At 45.8% G+C, this 15,853-nt stretch overlaps 1 protein-coding gene across 1 annotated transcript in view; it reads right to left on the bottom strand.

The window, feature by feature from the left end:
• LOC144686219 (contactin-associated protein-like 5) overlaps window positions 1-15,853 on the bottom strand; it is a 738,881-nt gene that overhangs the window by 38,908 nt on the left and 684,120 nt on the right. The gene's annotated exons all lie outside the window — the stretch shown is intronic.

Here is a 15,853-nt window from a genome sequence, read left to right as displayed (position 1 = left end):
TCACTACCTTTATAGTCACCTCCTTCAAGATTTTGGGATGTAACTCTTCTGGTATAGGGGATTTATTAACCTTCAATCCAAATCATTTTTCAAGTACTACCTCTGTATTAGCACTAATTTCTTTCAGTTCCTTATTTTCATTCGTCCCTTGGTTCTTTAGTATTTCTGGGAGATTTTCTGTATCTTCCTCTGTGAAGACAGATACAAAATTGTTTAGTTTCTCTGCCATTTCTGTATTTTTTATTCTCCATTATAAATTCTCCTGTAATGGACCCATATTTGCCAATCTTTTCCTTTCCACATACCTAAAGAAAATTTTGCAGTCCACCTTGATGTTTCTTGCTAGCTTGCATTCATATTCTCTTTTCCCTTCCTTTATCAGTTTCCAGGTCCTCCTTTGCTGGATTCTAAATTGCTCTCAACCCTCAGGCTTACCACTTTTTCTGGCAACCTTATAAGCCACTTCCATTGATCAATTGCAATCTTTAATGACATGGTTGATTCACCTTTCCTGTTTGGCTTTTGCGTATTGGAGGAATGTACATTTTTTGTAGACCACATAATACATCTTTAAATACTAGGCATTACCTGTCTACCATCAAATCTTTTAATGTATTTTCCAATTGCACCATAACCCACTTCCCCCTCATACCATCATAATTTCCTTTCTTCAGATTTAAACCCCTAGTTTCAGAAATAACTATATAACTTTCAAACTTAATGTAAAATTCTATCATATTATGGTCACTATTTCCTAAAGGCACCTTAACAGCAAGGTTATTAATTAGCACATCTACAGCCACAGAAACACCTGTCTATTCGCCTGACTAATAAATTCCCTAACACTAGGTAGAATTTTCCGTGCCCGCTGGTGTCGGATGAGATCGTTGGAGTGAGCGGACAATGTGGTGTGATGTGTCATATGGCGGGAAACCAGTTCACGATCGTGCGCTCAGCCCGCCAACAGTGGGTTGCATTTCCTGCCATCAGACATCGGGAACCTCATTGTAATATATCAGCATATCATTATCAGACTAGTCTGCCGGAATTGCCCCCCTGTCGCTGGATCGTCCGTCCATGTCAGCGGGAAAGCATGCTGAAGTGTTTCACAACAGCACATAAAAGGCGTGCACTTGGTGGCCTGCACTTTGAGGGGAACTTGGAGATGAGTACACAGCAACGATGTGCAGCGCTCGCCAGGGTCGCCTGTTGGACTTCAAGCTTCAGGGGTGTCAGGGGTCGGGGTTAAGGGCAGAAGGGCAGACCTGACATTGAGATGGTGGAGGGGGGGGGGGGGGGGGCGCGGGTGGAGGGGGGCAAGGGGCAAGGGCAGCCCTGCTATTGAAAATGGCACACAAGCGTTTGGGGTGGGTGATAGGGTGGGCGAGGGAAGTGGCCACGGATTAGGGAAACTTGTATAAAGTGGCCATTCCTGTGCAACTGAGGCAGTTCAGGCGCAGCCACATTGATATGATTGGGGTCGGGCTTCTAACTTATCTGCCCACTCAAGCAACGCAGAGGCATCAAAATGCCACCAAGTGCTCCAGAGCTCCCCCGCTGCACCCCCGGCACAGACTGCAAACTCATGAGCATTTTAGTGTACAGCAGAACAGTTGGACAACTGCACACATTGTACAATCTCCTTGCTAAAGCTGGCCATGGAGTAGCCACTGCTGGAGGCACACACAGGCCCTTGCATTGTCAGCATCCCTGTTTGGACCAGTCTCCCTCATGGTTCAAGCCAACAGGGCAGCCATGCAGTGCACTAATCTCTGGCCATCCAAGTGGTGGCCAGCGCTCTCCAGGAAGCATTAAGGGATCGTCACACTTAACCGGGGCAGGTTCTTAGTACACCCATGCTAACCATGTGTCTCTCTCTGTAGGAGGAATACATCAGCATCATGGAGCCTGGTGAACTTGTTGTATGCCTGATGGCCTACAGAGTGCAAGGACAATGGAGGAGAGAGCGACTGAGGCTCCTGGTTGTGCAGAGGCAGGAGCAGCAACCTCAGGAAGAAGGGGCGACTGGAGCTACTGCAAACACATCCTGCAGGTGTGCACTCGGTTTCCAGGGAGTGTGCACGACTCCTACACCTTCAGTCGGTCACAGATCCTTGAAGTCTTCCAGGTTCCACAGAAGCTGCAGGGGTGGCTCCTTGGGGACAAGGGCTACCCGCAGAGGCTGTGGCTGATGAGAATCGTGCAGCGACCTCAGACTGCAGCAGAGTGAAGGTATAACGAGGCTCACGCTGCAGCTCGCAACCTGGTGGAGCAAACCATCTGGATGCTGAAAATGAAGTTCCAGTGTCTGGACCGGTCTGGTGGAGCCCTGCAGTATAGTCCACAGAGGGTGTCACACATCATCGTCGCCTGCTGTGCCCTTTACAACCTAGCGCTGCAAAGGGGAGAGGAGGTGACTGGGGAAGAGATTGAGGAGCTGCACGTCTCCTCTGATGAGGAGGACGCCGACGGCGAGGAGGTCCTCGGACGCGACAATGACAGGAACGAGGCTCTCGCACCAGCTAGATGGGGCAGGCATGCTCGGAGGCCCTCATAGCTTCTAGGTTTGTGGAGAGTGATGGAAACATGCAGGGAGGTGACCCCATAGTTCCTCACATTGCATTTGTGAAAGTTTGACTCCAGTCTGGCAGTGTGAATACCCCCTGTGAGAATGCTCCTGTCATGGCGATGCAGTAGAGGCTCTAATAGTCGCTCGATTGTAGGAGGATGATGACAATATGCAGTGAGGACACTCCATAAATGTACACATAGCCTCTGAGAGTGTCTGACTCCTGTCTGGCTGAGGGCAGATCGCCTGTGCTCTGTGATCAGGGTCATATCATAAGACGCAGCCATGAAACTTCAGAAGCGTATAATCCTTTGTCCACTTTCAGTACCTGAGCCCTTCAAGAGCACAGCATGAGAGGTCACAGATGCTGAAGAGATGGGGGCCAGCCCCTCCTTAAGTGCGAAGAGCACAACGAGAGAATGATGGAACACTGCGGCACCTGCCCACTACATTCTGGCAGCAATGACCAGCACCGCCGAGGTGGAGGCATTAGCAATATTTCCAGGGAATGTACGGCTAGACCATCACTTTGGTCTGAAGGCTGCACAGAGCACAGGGAAGAGGCTGAGACAGGGACTGAGACAGCTGCCTTTATCTTGTACAGTAAAGTTACACATCTGGGTGACAAGAACACTGCGCATCAGGAAAAGAAGCAAAAGGCAGGGAGACAGTCTTGAGAGTTTTTGACAATAGTGAACAGTGTGTATAAGTGATTAACATCCGTGCCCAGGCTGTGCAGCTAATCCTCCTTAGCTTTCCTAACCCTGCCACTGCGTCTCGGAGCTCCCTGAGCATCCACAGCGGAGGTGGAGGCCGTCTGCTGACTGCGATGCGCTGTCTGTGATGACTTGGCAGGCCACCTCTGGGGGGCCGAGACATGGAGGGCCCCAGCCTACTTTTGGGGTCCTGCTGTGTGGCAGTGGCGCCCTCCTTGGCCTGTAGAGATGGAGCTGCTGAGGTCACAGGGAGAGGGAAGTCGGATGCGTCGGTCACTCCCGGACTCACCTGGATGAATGGGCCCAGAATGTGCACCTGCTGATCCTCCTCCCTATGGCTGCCAAGGGGCCCCAGGCTGACTCCTTGAGGAGCAGGGGTAGCTGGTGTGAGATTGAGCTTCTCAGCACCCCTCTTGCTTACACACTGTTGGAGGCAAACTATGGCATCAGCGATGGAGTTAAGACCGCACAGAAGTGCAGGAGTGAAGTACTGGAACAAGGCCTCCACGGCGGCCACCATCCTCCCAGTGTTGACCTTGCTGCATTGGCATGCCGTGCTATCACCTCAGAGTGAAGGTAGGTGCACTCCTCCATTGTGCCTTGCAATCTGAGGAGTGCAGCGGACATCCCTTCCTGATGTTCCCTTTGCAGCTCCGGCAACTGTGACACGACGAGTCGGAGGTTCATCATTTGACTCAACCTCGGCAAAGTTCTGGCCGGACGCCTGGGAAATCCCTGCCTCCACCTGCTGTGGATCGGACTATGCAATGTGCTCACCAGATTGTGATCCCGGGGCTACTCTAAAGCTAGGTCCCACCTAGGTGTGTGTCTCTGCGATGGTGGAGGGTGTGGGTGAGCGCTTTGACAGGACTTCAGAGAGGGTGCCTCCAGATTCTTCTTCAGAGGTTTCTTTGGGGCTTGATTGGAGACCCTGGGTCGTGGACTCCATCGACTGTTTGGCAGGTGTGCCTGCAAAAACAAGGAGAGATAGTTAGTGCATGGCAGCGGCCTGTGAAACAGGACACATCACACACGGGATGGTTGTCTGGTGGATGTTGCACTGCTGGATCCTCGCTTGGTAGAGCAGCACTGACCTCACCGTCAGCACAGGACCAATCCAGATCCTCGCTGGCCAGCTGGATGGCTGTGTTTTCAAAGTCTATGAGGACCTAGATTTTGGGCATTCCACCTCCGGCCTGAGACCTCTCTCTCTTGTTATGTGCCAGCTTGTCCTGCATGAATAGAGAGGCAGAGTTCATAAGCAGGATGCCTGCGAGGCCAGATGATAAGTATGCCTGGCCTGTGTGGGTGGTGAGTGGGCCCATGGACAGGATGAGAACAATGATGGTGAGTGTGAGAGAGTGAATGGTGATGTCCCTTGAACCGGCAGTGAGTGAGGGCCCTGTGGATGGGTTTGTGAGTGTGAGAGTTGAGAGTGATGAGAGGAGTGACGTAGCCTGGTGCAACGACAGAGATCATTCATCGTTTTGCGGCACCGGGTGGCTTTTTGAAGGGTGTTGGTGTTGACTACTGCTGCCACCGCCTCCCAAGCCAGGTTATTGCTGTTGCTGCCCATCCTGCGGTGAGAGTAGGGGTAGACGGCACCCCGGCGGGCTTCCATGGCATCCAAAAGGGGCTCGAGAGACCCGTTGCTGAACCTGGGGGCTGGAGTCTTCTTCAGTTTCAGGGCCATGTCTTCCATGCAGCAGTGGTGAGCTGGAAGCACTGAGATGTGAGCTCGCGGCTGGACTTCAAATATGGCACCTGGCATGATGCAGCAGCTGGGTGATGGCGGCCGAATGAGAGCCCGGCTGCCGTGGAAACGACGTGTTTCCTGGGAATGCATCAATAATGTGGAGGGTTTGGGACAATACGGCATGAAAACTCACCCTCGCAGCCAGCGAGGTCATTTTACATGCCCACTACCAGACTTAGTGTAAATCTGCAACGATTCTGCAAACTATTGTTCTTCTTTCTCCCCTCCTGCAGCTGAGCCACCTGTGGTGCCACAGACTTGGCTCTTGCTGTATTCCTCAGAGGAACCATTGCCCACCCCCCATTATCCAAAGTGGAAAACCAGTTAGTAAGCTCAGGGAACTCCTGCACTACCTGTCTGGTTCTCTTCTACTGCCTGGTGAGCACCCAGTAATTCTCTGCCTGCATGCTCCTAACCTGCAGTGTGACTACCCCTCTAAATGTGCTATCTATGTAGCTCTGTGCCTCACAGATGCACCACAGGTTCTCCAGCCACCACTCAAACCCACATATATATGTTCATATGTTCAAGTTCCAAAAGCCATAACTCAAGCTTTTGCAGTTGGTGACACTTCCTGAAGATGTGTTTTCCCATGACACATGGTGAGAACATGACTTCCCACATGCCACAAGGTGTACATTTCACTCGGCTGAGCTGCCCTGCCATACCTTAGCTTTGCAAGCTATTATATTTAGAATAACTTACCAGTTACTCACCAATAAGCTTCTTCCCCGTACCGAAAAGAACCAACTTTATTTGACCAAGATTTTTTTATTCATTCATGGGGTGTAGTTGTCAGTGACAAGGTCAGCATTTATCTTCCACCCCTAAATGCCCTTGAGAAGGTGGTGGTGAGGTGCCTTCTTGAACCGCTCCACTCTGTGTGGTATAGTTACGGCCACAGTACTGTTAGATAAGGTGTTCCGGAATTTTGGCCCAGGAACAGCAATGGCCAGAATGGTGAGTGAGTTGTGCTATGGAACTCATCTCTATTGAAATGAAATGGTATGAAAACCAGATGGCTTCTACAACAAAACAAAAACAGAATTACCTGGAAAAACTCAGCAAGTCTGGCAGCATCGGCGGAGAAGAAATCAGTTAACGTTTCAAGCCTCCATGGCCCTTCGGCAGAACTGCAGCATAGTTTCAACAAGGGAGAAATATAAATTGGTTTAAGGTGGGTGGGGGGGGAAGGGACACATTGAGGGTGTGGTGTGAGCAGATAATCCAAAGATGTCACAGACAAAAGGGTCAAAGAGGTGTTGAAGGTGGTGGTCTTTGTCTGAGAAAAGTGCTAATTAAGAATGGAAAACAGGATATTCAAAGTACAGCTCTAGTGGAGGTGGGGTGGAAAGACTAAAGGTTTTAGTTTTAGATTTAAAAATAATGGAAATAGGTGGGGAAAGAAGAATCTATATAAATTATTGAAAAAAAACGGGTGGGGGGGAAAAGAAACGGGGTGGGGATGGGGGGAGGGGGAGTTTAAGATCTGAAGTTGTTGAATTCAATATTCAGCCCAGAGGGCTGTAAAGTGCCTAGTCGGAAGATGAGGTGCTGTTCCTCCAGTTTGCGTTGGGCTTCACTGGAACAATGCAGCAAGCCAAGGACAGACATGTTGGCGAGAGAACAGGGTGGAGTGTTAAAATGGCAAGCGACAGGGAGGTTTGGGTCTTTCTTGCGGACAGACCGCAGGTGTTCCGCAAAACGGTCGCCCAGTTTGCGTTTGGTCTCTCCAATGTAGAGGAGACCGCATTGGGAGCAACGAATGCAGTAGACTAAGTTAGGGGAAATGCAAGTGAAATGCTGCTTCACTTGAAAGGAGTGTTTGGGCCCTTGGACGGTGAGGAGAGAGGAAGTGAAGGGGCAGGTGTTGCATCTTCTGCGTGGGCATGGGGAGGTGCCATAAGTGGGGGTTGAGGAGTAGGGGGTGATGGAGGAGTGGACCATGGTGTCCCGGAGGGAACGATCCCTACGGAATGCCGTCAAGGGGGGTGAAGGGAAGATGTGTTTGGTGGTGGCATCATGCTGGAGTTGGCGGAGGATGATCCTTTGAATGCGGAGGCTGGTGGGGTGATAAGTGAGGACAAGGGGGACCCTATCATGTTTCTGGGAAGGAGGAGAAGGCGTGAGGGAGGATGCGCGGGATATGGGCCGGACACGGTTGAGGGCCCTGTCAACGACCGTGGATGGAAAACCTCGGTTAAGGAAGAAGGAGGACATGTCAGAGGAGCTGTTTTTGAAGGTAGCGTCATCAGAACAGATGCGACGGAGGCGAAGGAACTGAGAGAATGGGATGGAGTCTTTACAGGAAGCGGGGTGTGAGGAGCTGTAGTCGAGGTAGCTGTGGGAGTCGGTAGGCTTGTAATGGATATTGGTGGACAGTCTATCATCAGAAATTGAGACAGAGAGGTCAAGGAAGGGAAGAGAAGTGTCAAAGATGGACCATGTGAAGATGATGGAGGGGTGGAGATTGGAAGCAAAACTAATAAATTTTTCCAGGTCCCGACGAGAGCATGAAGCAGCACCGAAGTAATCATCGATGTACCGGAGAAAGAGTTGTGGTAGGGGGCCGGAGTAGGACTGGAACAAGGAATGTTCCACATACCCCATAAAGAGACAGGCATAGCTGGGACCCATGCGGGTACCCATAGCCACACCTTTTATTTGGAGGAAGTGAGAGGAGTTAAAGGAGAAATTGTTCAGTGTGAGAACAAGTTCAGCCAGACGGAGGAGAGTAGTGGTGGATGGGGATTGTTGGGGCCTCTGTTCAAGGAAGAAGCTAAGGGCCCTCAGACCATCCTGGTGGGGGATGGAGGTGTAGAGGGATTGGACATCCATGGTGAAGAGGAAGCGGTTGGGGCCAGGGAACTGGAAATTGTTGATGTGACGTAAGGTGTCAGAGGAATCACGGATGTAGGTGGGAAGGGACTGGACAAGGGGAGAGAGAAGGGAGTCAAGATAACGAGAAATGAGTTCCGTGGGGCAGGAACAGGCTGACACGATCGGTCTGCCAGGACAGTTCTGTTTGTGGATTTTGGGTAGGAGGTAGAAGCGGGCCGTCCGAGGTTGGGCGACTATCAAGTTGGAAGCTGTGGGAGGAAGATCTCCAGAGGAGATGAGGTCAGTGACAGTCCTGGAAACAATGGCTTGATGTTCTGTGGTGGGGTCATGGTCCAGGGAGAGGTAGGAGGAAACGTCTGCGAGTTGACGCTCAGCCTCCGCGAGGTAGAGGTCAATGCGCCAGACAACAACAGTACCACCCTTGTCAGCGGGTTTGATGACAATGTTGGGGTTGGACCTGAGAGAACGGAGTGCAGTGAGTTCAGAGAGAGACAGATTAGAATGGGTGAGAGGAGCAGAGAAATTGAGACGGCTAATGTCACGCCGACAGTTCTCAATGAAAAGATCAAGAGAAGGTAAGAATCCAGAGGGAGGGGTCCAAGTGGAGGGAGAATATTGGAGGTGGGTAAAAGGATCCGTTGAACGGGGAGAGGACTCCTGCCCAAAGAAGTGAGCACGGAGACGAAGACGGCGGAAGAAGAGTTCAGCGTCATGCCGAGCCCGAAATTCATTGAGATGAGGGCGTAAGGGTATGAAACTAAATCCTTTGTTGAGCACTGAACGTTCAGCATCGGAGAGGGGAAGGTCAGGGGGTATAGTGAATACGCGGCTGGGGCTGGGATTGGAAGATGGGGTGAGGACGGAGGGACAAGCAGGGGTGGAGGGTCCCAGATGGGTGTTGGAGTCGATGAGTTGTTGGAGCTTGCGTTCCTTAGCACTTGAGAGAAAGAGAAAACGTTTCTTGTTGAGGCGACGGATGAGGCGAAGAATAAAATGAAACTGGGGGCACGGGCAGCTTTGAAAAAGGGTGCGGCGGTGCTGCTGGAGGGAGAGGTCGAGTGTGTTCATATGGCGGCGCATGGCACTGAGTGTGGATCTCAGAATGCGACGGGAACAGCAGTCCGAGAAACGTTTTATGTCCCGGAGATACCTGTAATCCTGGGTGGGTTCGAAACAAGAGGGATGGAATTTCAGTTGAAATCCACGTGGGGTGAGTCGGAGACGGAGACAGTCACTGAGAAAGGAGATATGGCTGTGAAAGCGGGTTTTAGTAAACACCTTGTCAAACACCAGGAGAGAAATGGAAAGCAATGAAGGTGAGCAGGGCAGAAGAGACAGTCGGAAATCCTGTCGGAGGACAGAGCCATACTTCTTCCAAGAGGGCATTTTTTTGAAGAGAGGTGGCAGTCAATCAAACACAAAGATAAAAACAAAAAGCTAAAAGCTACTGCGGATGCTGGAAATCCAAAACAAAACAAAAACAGAATTACCTGGAAAAACTCAGCAAGTCTGGCAGCATCGGCGGAGAAGAAATCAGTTAACGTTTCGAGCCTCCATGGCCCTTCGGCAGAACTGCAGCATAGTTTCAACAAGGGAGAAATATAAATTGGTTTAAGGGGGGGTGGGGGGGGGGGGGGTGGGGGGGGGGGTGGGGGGGGGATGAAGAGACACATTGAGGGTGTGGTGTGAGCAGATAATCCAAAGATGTCACAGACAAAAGGGTCAAAGAGGTGTTGAAGGTGGTGGTCTTTGTCTGAGAAAAGTGCTAATTAAGAATGGAAAACAGGATATTCAAAGTACAGCTCTAGTGGGGGTGGGGTGGAAAGACTAAAGGTTTTGGATTTCCAGCATCCGCAGTAGCTTTTAGCTTTTTGTTTTTATCTTTGGCTTCTACAACAGTCAGGCAATCCCTCAGCAAGATTACCACCAACGTGAGGAAGCTAAGAACTCACCCTAATTACCACAAGAAGCAGTTTCACAACAATGTTCCTTTCTTCTGGGTGCATAATAAAGAAGCAAGCGAAATGCCGAAAATAATCTTAAAAGATTATTAAGTTTCAGGTGAAGAACAATAACAGAGAACGAAGCACAGCTAGGCAGCAATCCAGAGATTGAATTTACATTTTCATAATAAAAATGTATTATAAAATGTGTCTTTGTACGCTGTCACATAGATCAAAGAAGCTTTCATTTTAATATCCATTGCTTATGTTTTTTTGGGTTTTTTTTTCATTTTAGGAAAAAGTATTCTCACAAATCAAATACTTTACTTTAATGATAAAAAGCACATTTGGGAAATTAAGAATCCAGCTTTATTTCACTGTCGTATTTATACATATCTCTGTTGACGAAGAGTTATAGAATCTCAGGCAAAATCGATGCAGCTGTTTGTTTCTGTTGCAAATAACAGTGCATGGCATCCTCTGCAGGCTCACAAAGCCTTTCACCCTCGCCCCACAATGCACGTATACAGCCAAAGAAGAAGCAACATTTCCCAATATATTTTCATGAATAAATCAAGGAAGCTCGTCCTCAATAAATTATCCATTAGGACTCAGCTAGAATATTGCGTACTACACACTAGGATGGATATGAAGGCCTTGGACAGTGTGAAGAGGAGATTTAAGTTTGCTTTAAATAGATTATCTTCCAAATCATTGAGCTGACAATCAGTGCTGTAAAGGCATAGCTAACTTGTCTATGAGTTTCCAAGTGAGGCCTGATGATTTGGTTCATGCCTCTCACTGGTGCCTTTGAACAGGCATTCCCATTATTGCACTCATCGCCTATCTGATATGCATCACATGTTAAAAGCGACTCCAATGTTCATGTGGATGTAAGTTAAAAGAACAAGTGATCAACCGGGACTGTAAAGGGTAGATTTGATTGCCTCATGCGAGTGTGGATCGGATATTGTACAGGCCGAGTCCAAAGGAATCAAATTAAATCTTTGCCTAGTGGCTACAATGCAATTCTTTCCCCTCCCCCTCCCCGCCTCATCCATTGTAACCCAATAGCCCATACTGCAAAGTATGCCAGCACAGGTGTCAACTGAGGATGGGATTGGTTTTGATGCCCATCACAATCTAATAGCCGGCCATCTCCCAACCTTTGTGGCTTTCTGCTGATCTTGCACCAACATTACCATGGGGAATCAGTGGAACCTCCATGACTACTACTGTCCAATAACTCAATTTGTAACTACACTGCTCATGACACCTTGATTCAGTCTTATCCTTAACAAAGACTTTGCAATAGGAAGGGTGGCGCTGTACCTCAGCAACAATATAAGACTTTCATAACAATCCCAACTTCTCTAGTCTTGTTCTTTCCATCAGTAATACTTTAAACAGTCACAAAAAGCTTGAGACAGTTAATGTCTCAGGGGCAATGATTTGATATGTGCATAAGACAGGGACCCTCCTCTGCCAAGACCACATGCTGGAAATTTCAACACATGTTGAGCATTTTTTTTGTCTCATTAACCAGTTGGAAAGCTCTGCACAGCTTATGGCAGAGTTTCCAGTAAGCCCTCTCAGTAGGCAGTACATGAGAAAAGAAAACTAGCCCTATATATGAAATATTCACTAGACCTCACATCAGCTAAAGAGAAAAATGAGCACAGATTCTGATCATAATTGGGAAGCTCTTTGATCCTCTCTCGTAACATCAGGAGAAGGTCATGGAACCCCCGCACACTCCCACCCTCCCCCATAAAAAATGGTTGAAACAGGCATTTCTCCAGAGTTTCTGCTAACCTTCCACCAACGTTACTACAGAAGATCAGAAGAACCACTGCGGACACTCCAAGTGCCTATTTGTACACACATTTCCATTGCTTCACATCTTGCAATAGCTTTAGCAAATCCCCATGAGTTCTAGGAAACTATGGGATCCTAAAATAAGCTCTGCGATCATAGTTGATTACTCTCCTATCAATGTAGTCTGGTTTTCTTTTGTGACAATAAGTACATATTGCTCTGCTTACTTCCATGTAAAACTGCAGAGGGTACTATTGCTATGCATTGATGCCTATTACCTATTAAAATATTCTTAATTAAACCCAATCCTAGGAATTCAGCCAGCCTGACTTTCACTATTAAATAAATTCAGTGTTATACAATTCATGATGCTTCTGGCAGTTTGGTGTCAGTTTTTTTTTCTGAACTGGATAACATTTTCACTAAAACTCTGAAGATTTTCAGTAAAGATCACTCACTCTTGAAAGCATTCATGGTAATGGAGAAAAAAAGAACATAAAAGAAATGCAAATATGTAGCCTTTTGAATTCAGTCCATTTAATTTCTAAGGTAGAAATCATAAATTGGTCGGAAATGTTGATACTGGCTGTCATTCTTTTATTTTGCAATGGGAATTTTCACTCTTTATACTTCCTCTGTGTTCCAGAGGATCTGATTTTATTCATTATTTTGAAGAATGTCCCTCCGTTTTTAATGAGCAGCTAAGCACACTTCATCTTGGATGTCCAATCCTTTCATTATAGCAGGGAAACAGATATACTTTTTAGCACGATGGCATCTTTATAGGGAACGCACAAAGGTTTCAGTGTTATCCCTGGATTGCTACAATATGGAGGAGAGCAGGCACACTCAATGGAATTGCAGATGCAAGAACCTGCAAGAAAGTTGCCTCCAGTCATCCAGAAATAAAATACACTTTTAAAACTTAACATGGAAATAGATTACAATTAATTCTTTTTCCAATAAGGCAGCAAGTTGTCTTGAGTCATTTCCCCAATTTTCTCAGATCTACAAGCCTCAGACAGATAAGATAATGCACCACTGAGTTTATGAGGAGGCAACAATTACATCTGAGGTGTTTGTTCCACAGTCTGGGACATACATATAAAGACCCTTCTGGAGTACCTGGAGAAGTCACAGACAGCTGTCTCCATGTCAAAAGAGAGTTATCTATAGTGTTATATCATCTGTCACTCAATAACCCGCATGCAATATCTGGATCAAAGATTGTGTTTTTTGGAAAGGTGAAGACTAGCACATCTGTATGAAGTGTTTATCATATTGCATCCTTCCTAGTGTCCACAAGGGACATTTATCGTATCATGCAGTCTGATAGTCAGGGTAACAAAAGGAGGGGTCAAATGCCGCAGCTATTGTTACCCTTTAACTATTGTTACATCTGCATTTACTGACCACTCACAAACCTCTCTTCCTTGTCTCAGGTATGAAAACTCTTTCAACGAGTTCAACATCTTCTATGTTGTAAGATTATATAGGATGAAGGAGAATGACTTCAGGAGATTCAATGAAAGCATTTGAACTCATGTTATTTGGTTAGACAGATTCAGAAAAGCAATCGTTTCAAAAAATGTGAAGAGAAGATTCACTTGGTTTGCTATCTCATCTTACTTCCATTAGAACAATATCAGTCTTAATGGAGGTAGTAATACTTTCGAAGATAAAGAATCCAGTTTGCTACTCCTCAGCTTGGTTTGTAAAACCAGAGGCCATTAGTATAAGATGGTCATCAAAAAATCAAATAGGAAATTCAAAAGAAACTTCTTTATTGTGGAACATGCTACCACAGGCAGTAGGAGGCTGAAGTGAAACATAAACACAGGCATGGACTGATTGGACTGAATACCATGTTTCTGTGATGCATATTTTATGTAATTCTATGCAGTGTCATGTTTGAAAGCATAATATGATGCTATGTACACTTGGCTGGTAGCCTTCGAAGGTTAGTTGCAACTAGGAACAAGCAACATTTATTGCTTTCCCTCCTCCCCCAAATACCTTTATTTCTTTTAACATAAATTATCTATTCCTTTTATAATATATCAATAAAAGAAATTATGAGACTATTAACAAAATAAGCACACTTACATCCTATTTCACAGTACATCAACAGTTAAAATGATACGTGTGAATCCTTAGGCTATGGTACTGCAATAAGTTAGATGATTAGATCTATTTTCACTATAGAAAATAACCCATAGAAGCAGCTTATTAAATGATATGGTTATGTGCAGTTAAATTGCTTCATTCCTGGTTGTGGTCCTTCAATAGGTTCACTACCTAGGGATTACATTTGCTGTCTTGGACAGGTAGAATAATGGGTATTTGAAGTGATTTAATATTTCAAACAGCAACATTTCAAGAATTAAAAATGGCAAAGATTCTTATTGAGTGACTTTTAACTTAATGATCCTACTGGCTGTCAAACATACTGACAGTGCTCACTGAAGTAGCATCAGTAATTAATACAAAAATTAACTTAGTCATCATAAAATGTGAAGTGCATTAATCATCCAATTATTTAGAACAAAACACTGCCCTTTTGAAGAGAAAGCAGCTCTCAAATAATTGTTTGGTTGGAAACATGTCTTCAAGAAGAAGCAGTTGAGTTGAAAGGGGGAAGGGCACAGATTTAAAGTAATTGTAAAAAGAAGTAAAGGTGACATATGAGGAAAAACCTTTTCATGCAGCAAGTGGTTCATGTCTGGAATGCACTACCTGAGAGTTGGTGGAGGTAGGTTCAATCGAGGCATTCAAAAATGAATTAGAATGCTATTGGAAAAAGAAGATTGTGCAGGGCTATGTTATGACACTAGGTGAATTGCTCAGAGAGCCAGTGCAGAGTCAATGGGCCGAATGACCTCCTTCTGCGCTGTAATAATTCTCTGATTCTATGACCAAAATACATCATGGTTCATTTCAAAATACTAATTGTTAGCTGGCTTTTCCTAGATAGCTGGCTGTTCCATCCCCACATATTGCTAACAAATGTTAAAGGGGGAAAAAAATGATATTATACTGTTTAATAATAATAAAAGACACATTAATGCTCTTAACTAAAATTCTTCTTTTCACCAACTACTGGAAAAGATATAAAGGAACAAATTTGCAAGGAAATCATAGACAGGTACAAAAACAATAGTGTAGTTATAATGAGAGATGTTAATTATTCTAAATTAGACTGTGATAGCAATAGTGTAAAGGACAAAGAGGGTAAAAGAGTTTATGAAGTAAGTTCAGAAGAATTTCCTATATCAGTATGTTTCCGGCCTAATGAGGAAGGAAGCATTTCTGGTTCTGGGAATGAGGTGGGTCAAGTGGATCAAGTGGCTGTAAGCAAATGTTTAAGGGACACCGATCATTGTGTTGTAAGATTTAGGTTAGCTACGGAAAAGAAAAAGGATCAATCCAGAATATTAAAAAATATATATTATTGGGGGTGGTACAATTTCAGTGGGGTTAGAATGGAACTGGTCCAGGTAACTGTACTGTCAAGGTACGTTCCACACAGAAGGGAAAGATAGCACAAACAAAACCAGAACTCCCTGCATGATAAACGAGATAAAGAGTAAGATGAAGCAGAAAAAGGATACACATGTAAGATTGATAATACAACTGAGGACCAAGCTGAATATGGAAAATACAGAGTGAAAATGAAAAATGCAATAAGAGAAACAAAGAGAGTATGAGAAGAGACTGGCAGCTTACATAATCCAAAAGTTTCCTGTAGACATATAAATAGTTAAAAGTGTAGGAAAAGGAGGGGTGGGGCTGATTAGGGACAAAAAGTGGGATTTATACATGGAGGCAGGGGACATGGTTAAGGTTCTAAAATGAATACTTTGCATTTGTCTTTACTAAGAAATAAATAGCTGCTAAAGTCACAGTGAAAGAGGAGGCATTAGGAAGGCTGGCTGCACTTAAAGCTGATAGGTCACCAGGACTTTATAACACACGTCTGAGGATATTGAGAGAAATAAGGGTGTAAATTGCAGAAGCATCGGCAATAATCTCCCAATCCTGCTTAGATACAGAGGAGGTGCCAGAGGACTGAAGAATTGCAAAAGTTATACTCTGGTTCAACAAAAAGGTTTAAGGGTAAACCAGCAACTACAGGCCAGTCAGTTTAACCACAGTGGTTGGAAAGTTTTTAGAAATGTAGTCATTCACTTGGATAAATGTGGACTAATTA

This window comes from Cetorhinus maximus, chromosome 11 (assembly GCF_964194155.1).
Source record: "Cetorhinus maximus chromosome 11, sCetMax3.hap1.1, whole genome shotgun sequence".
Classification (NCBI taxonomy): domain Eukaryota; kingdom Metazoa; phylum Chordata; class Chondrichthyes; order Lamniformes; family Cetorhinidae; genus Cetorhinus; species Cetorhinus maximus.
Note: the sequence above shows the minus strand (reverse complement) of the source record. Positions and strands in the feature narration are given on the sequence as shown.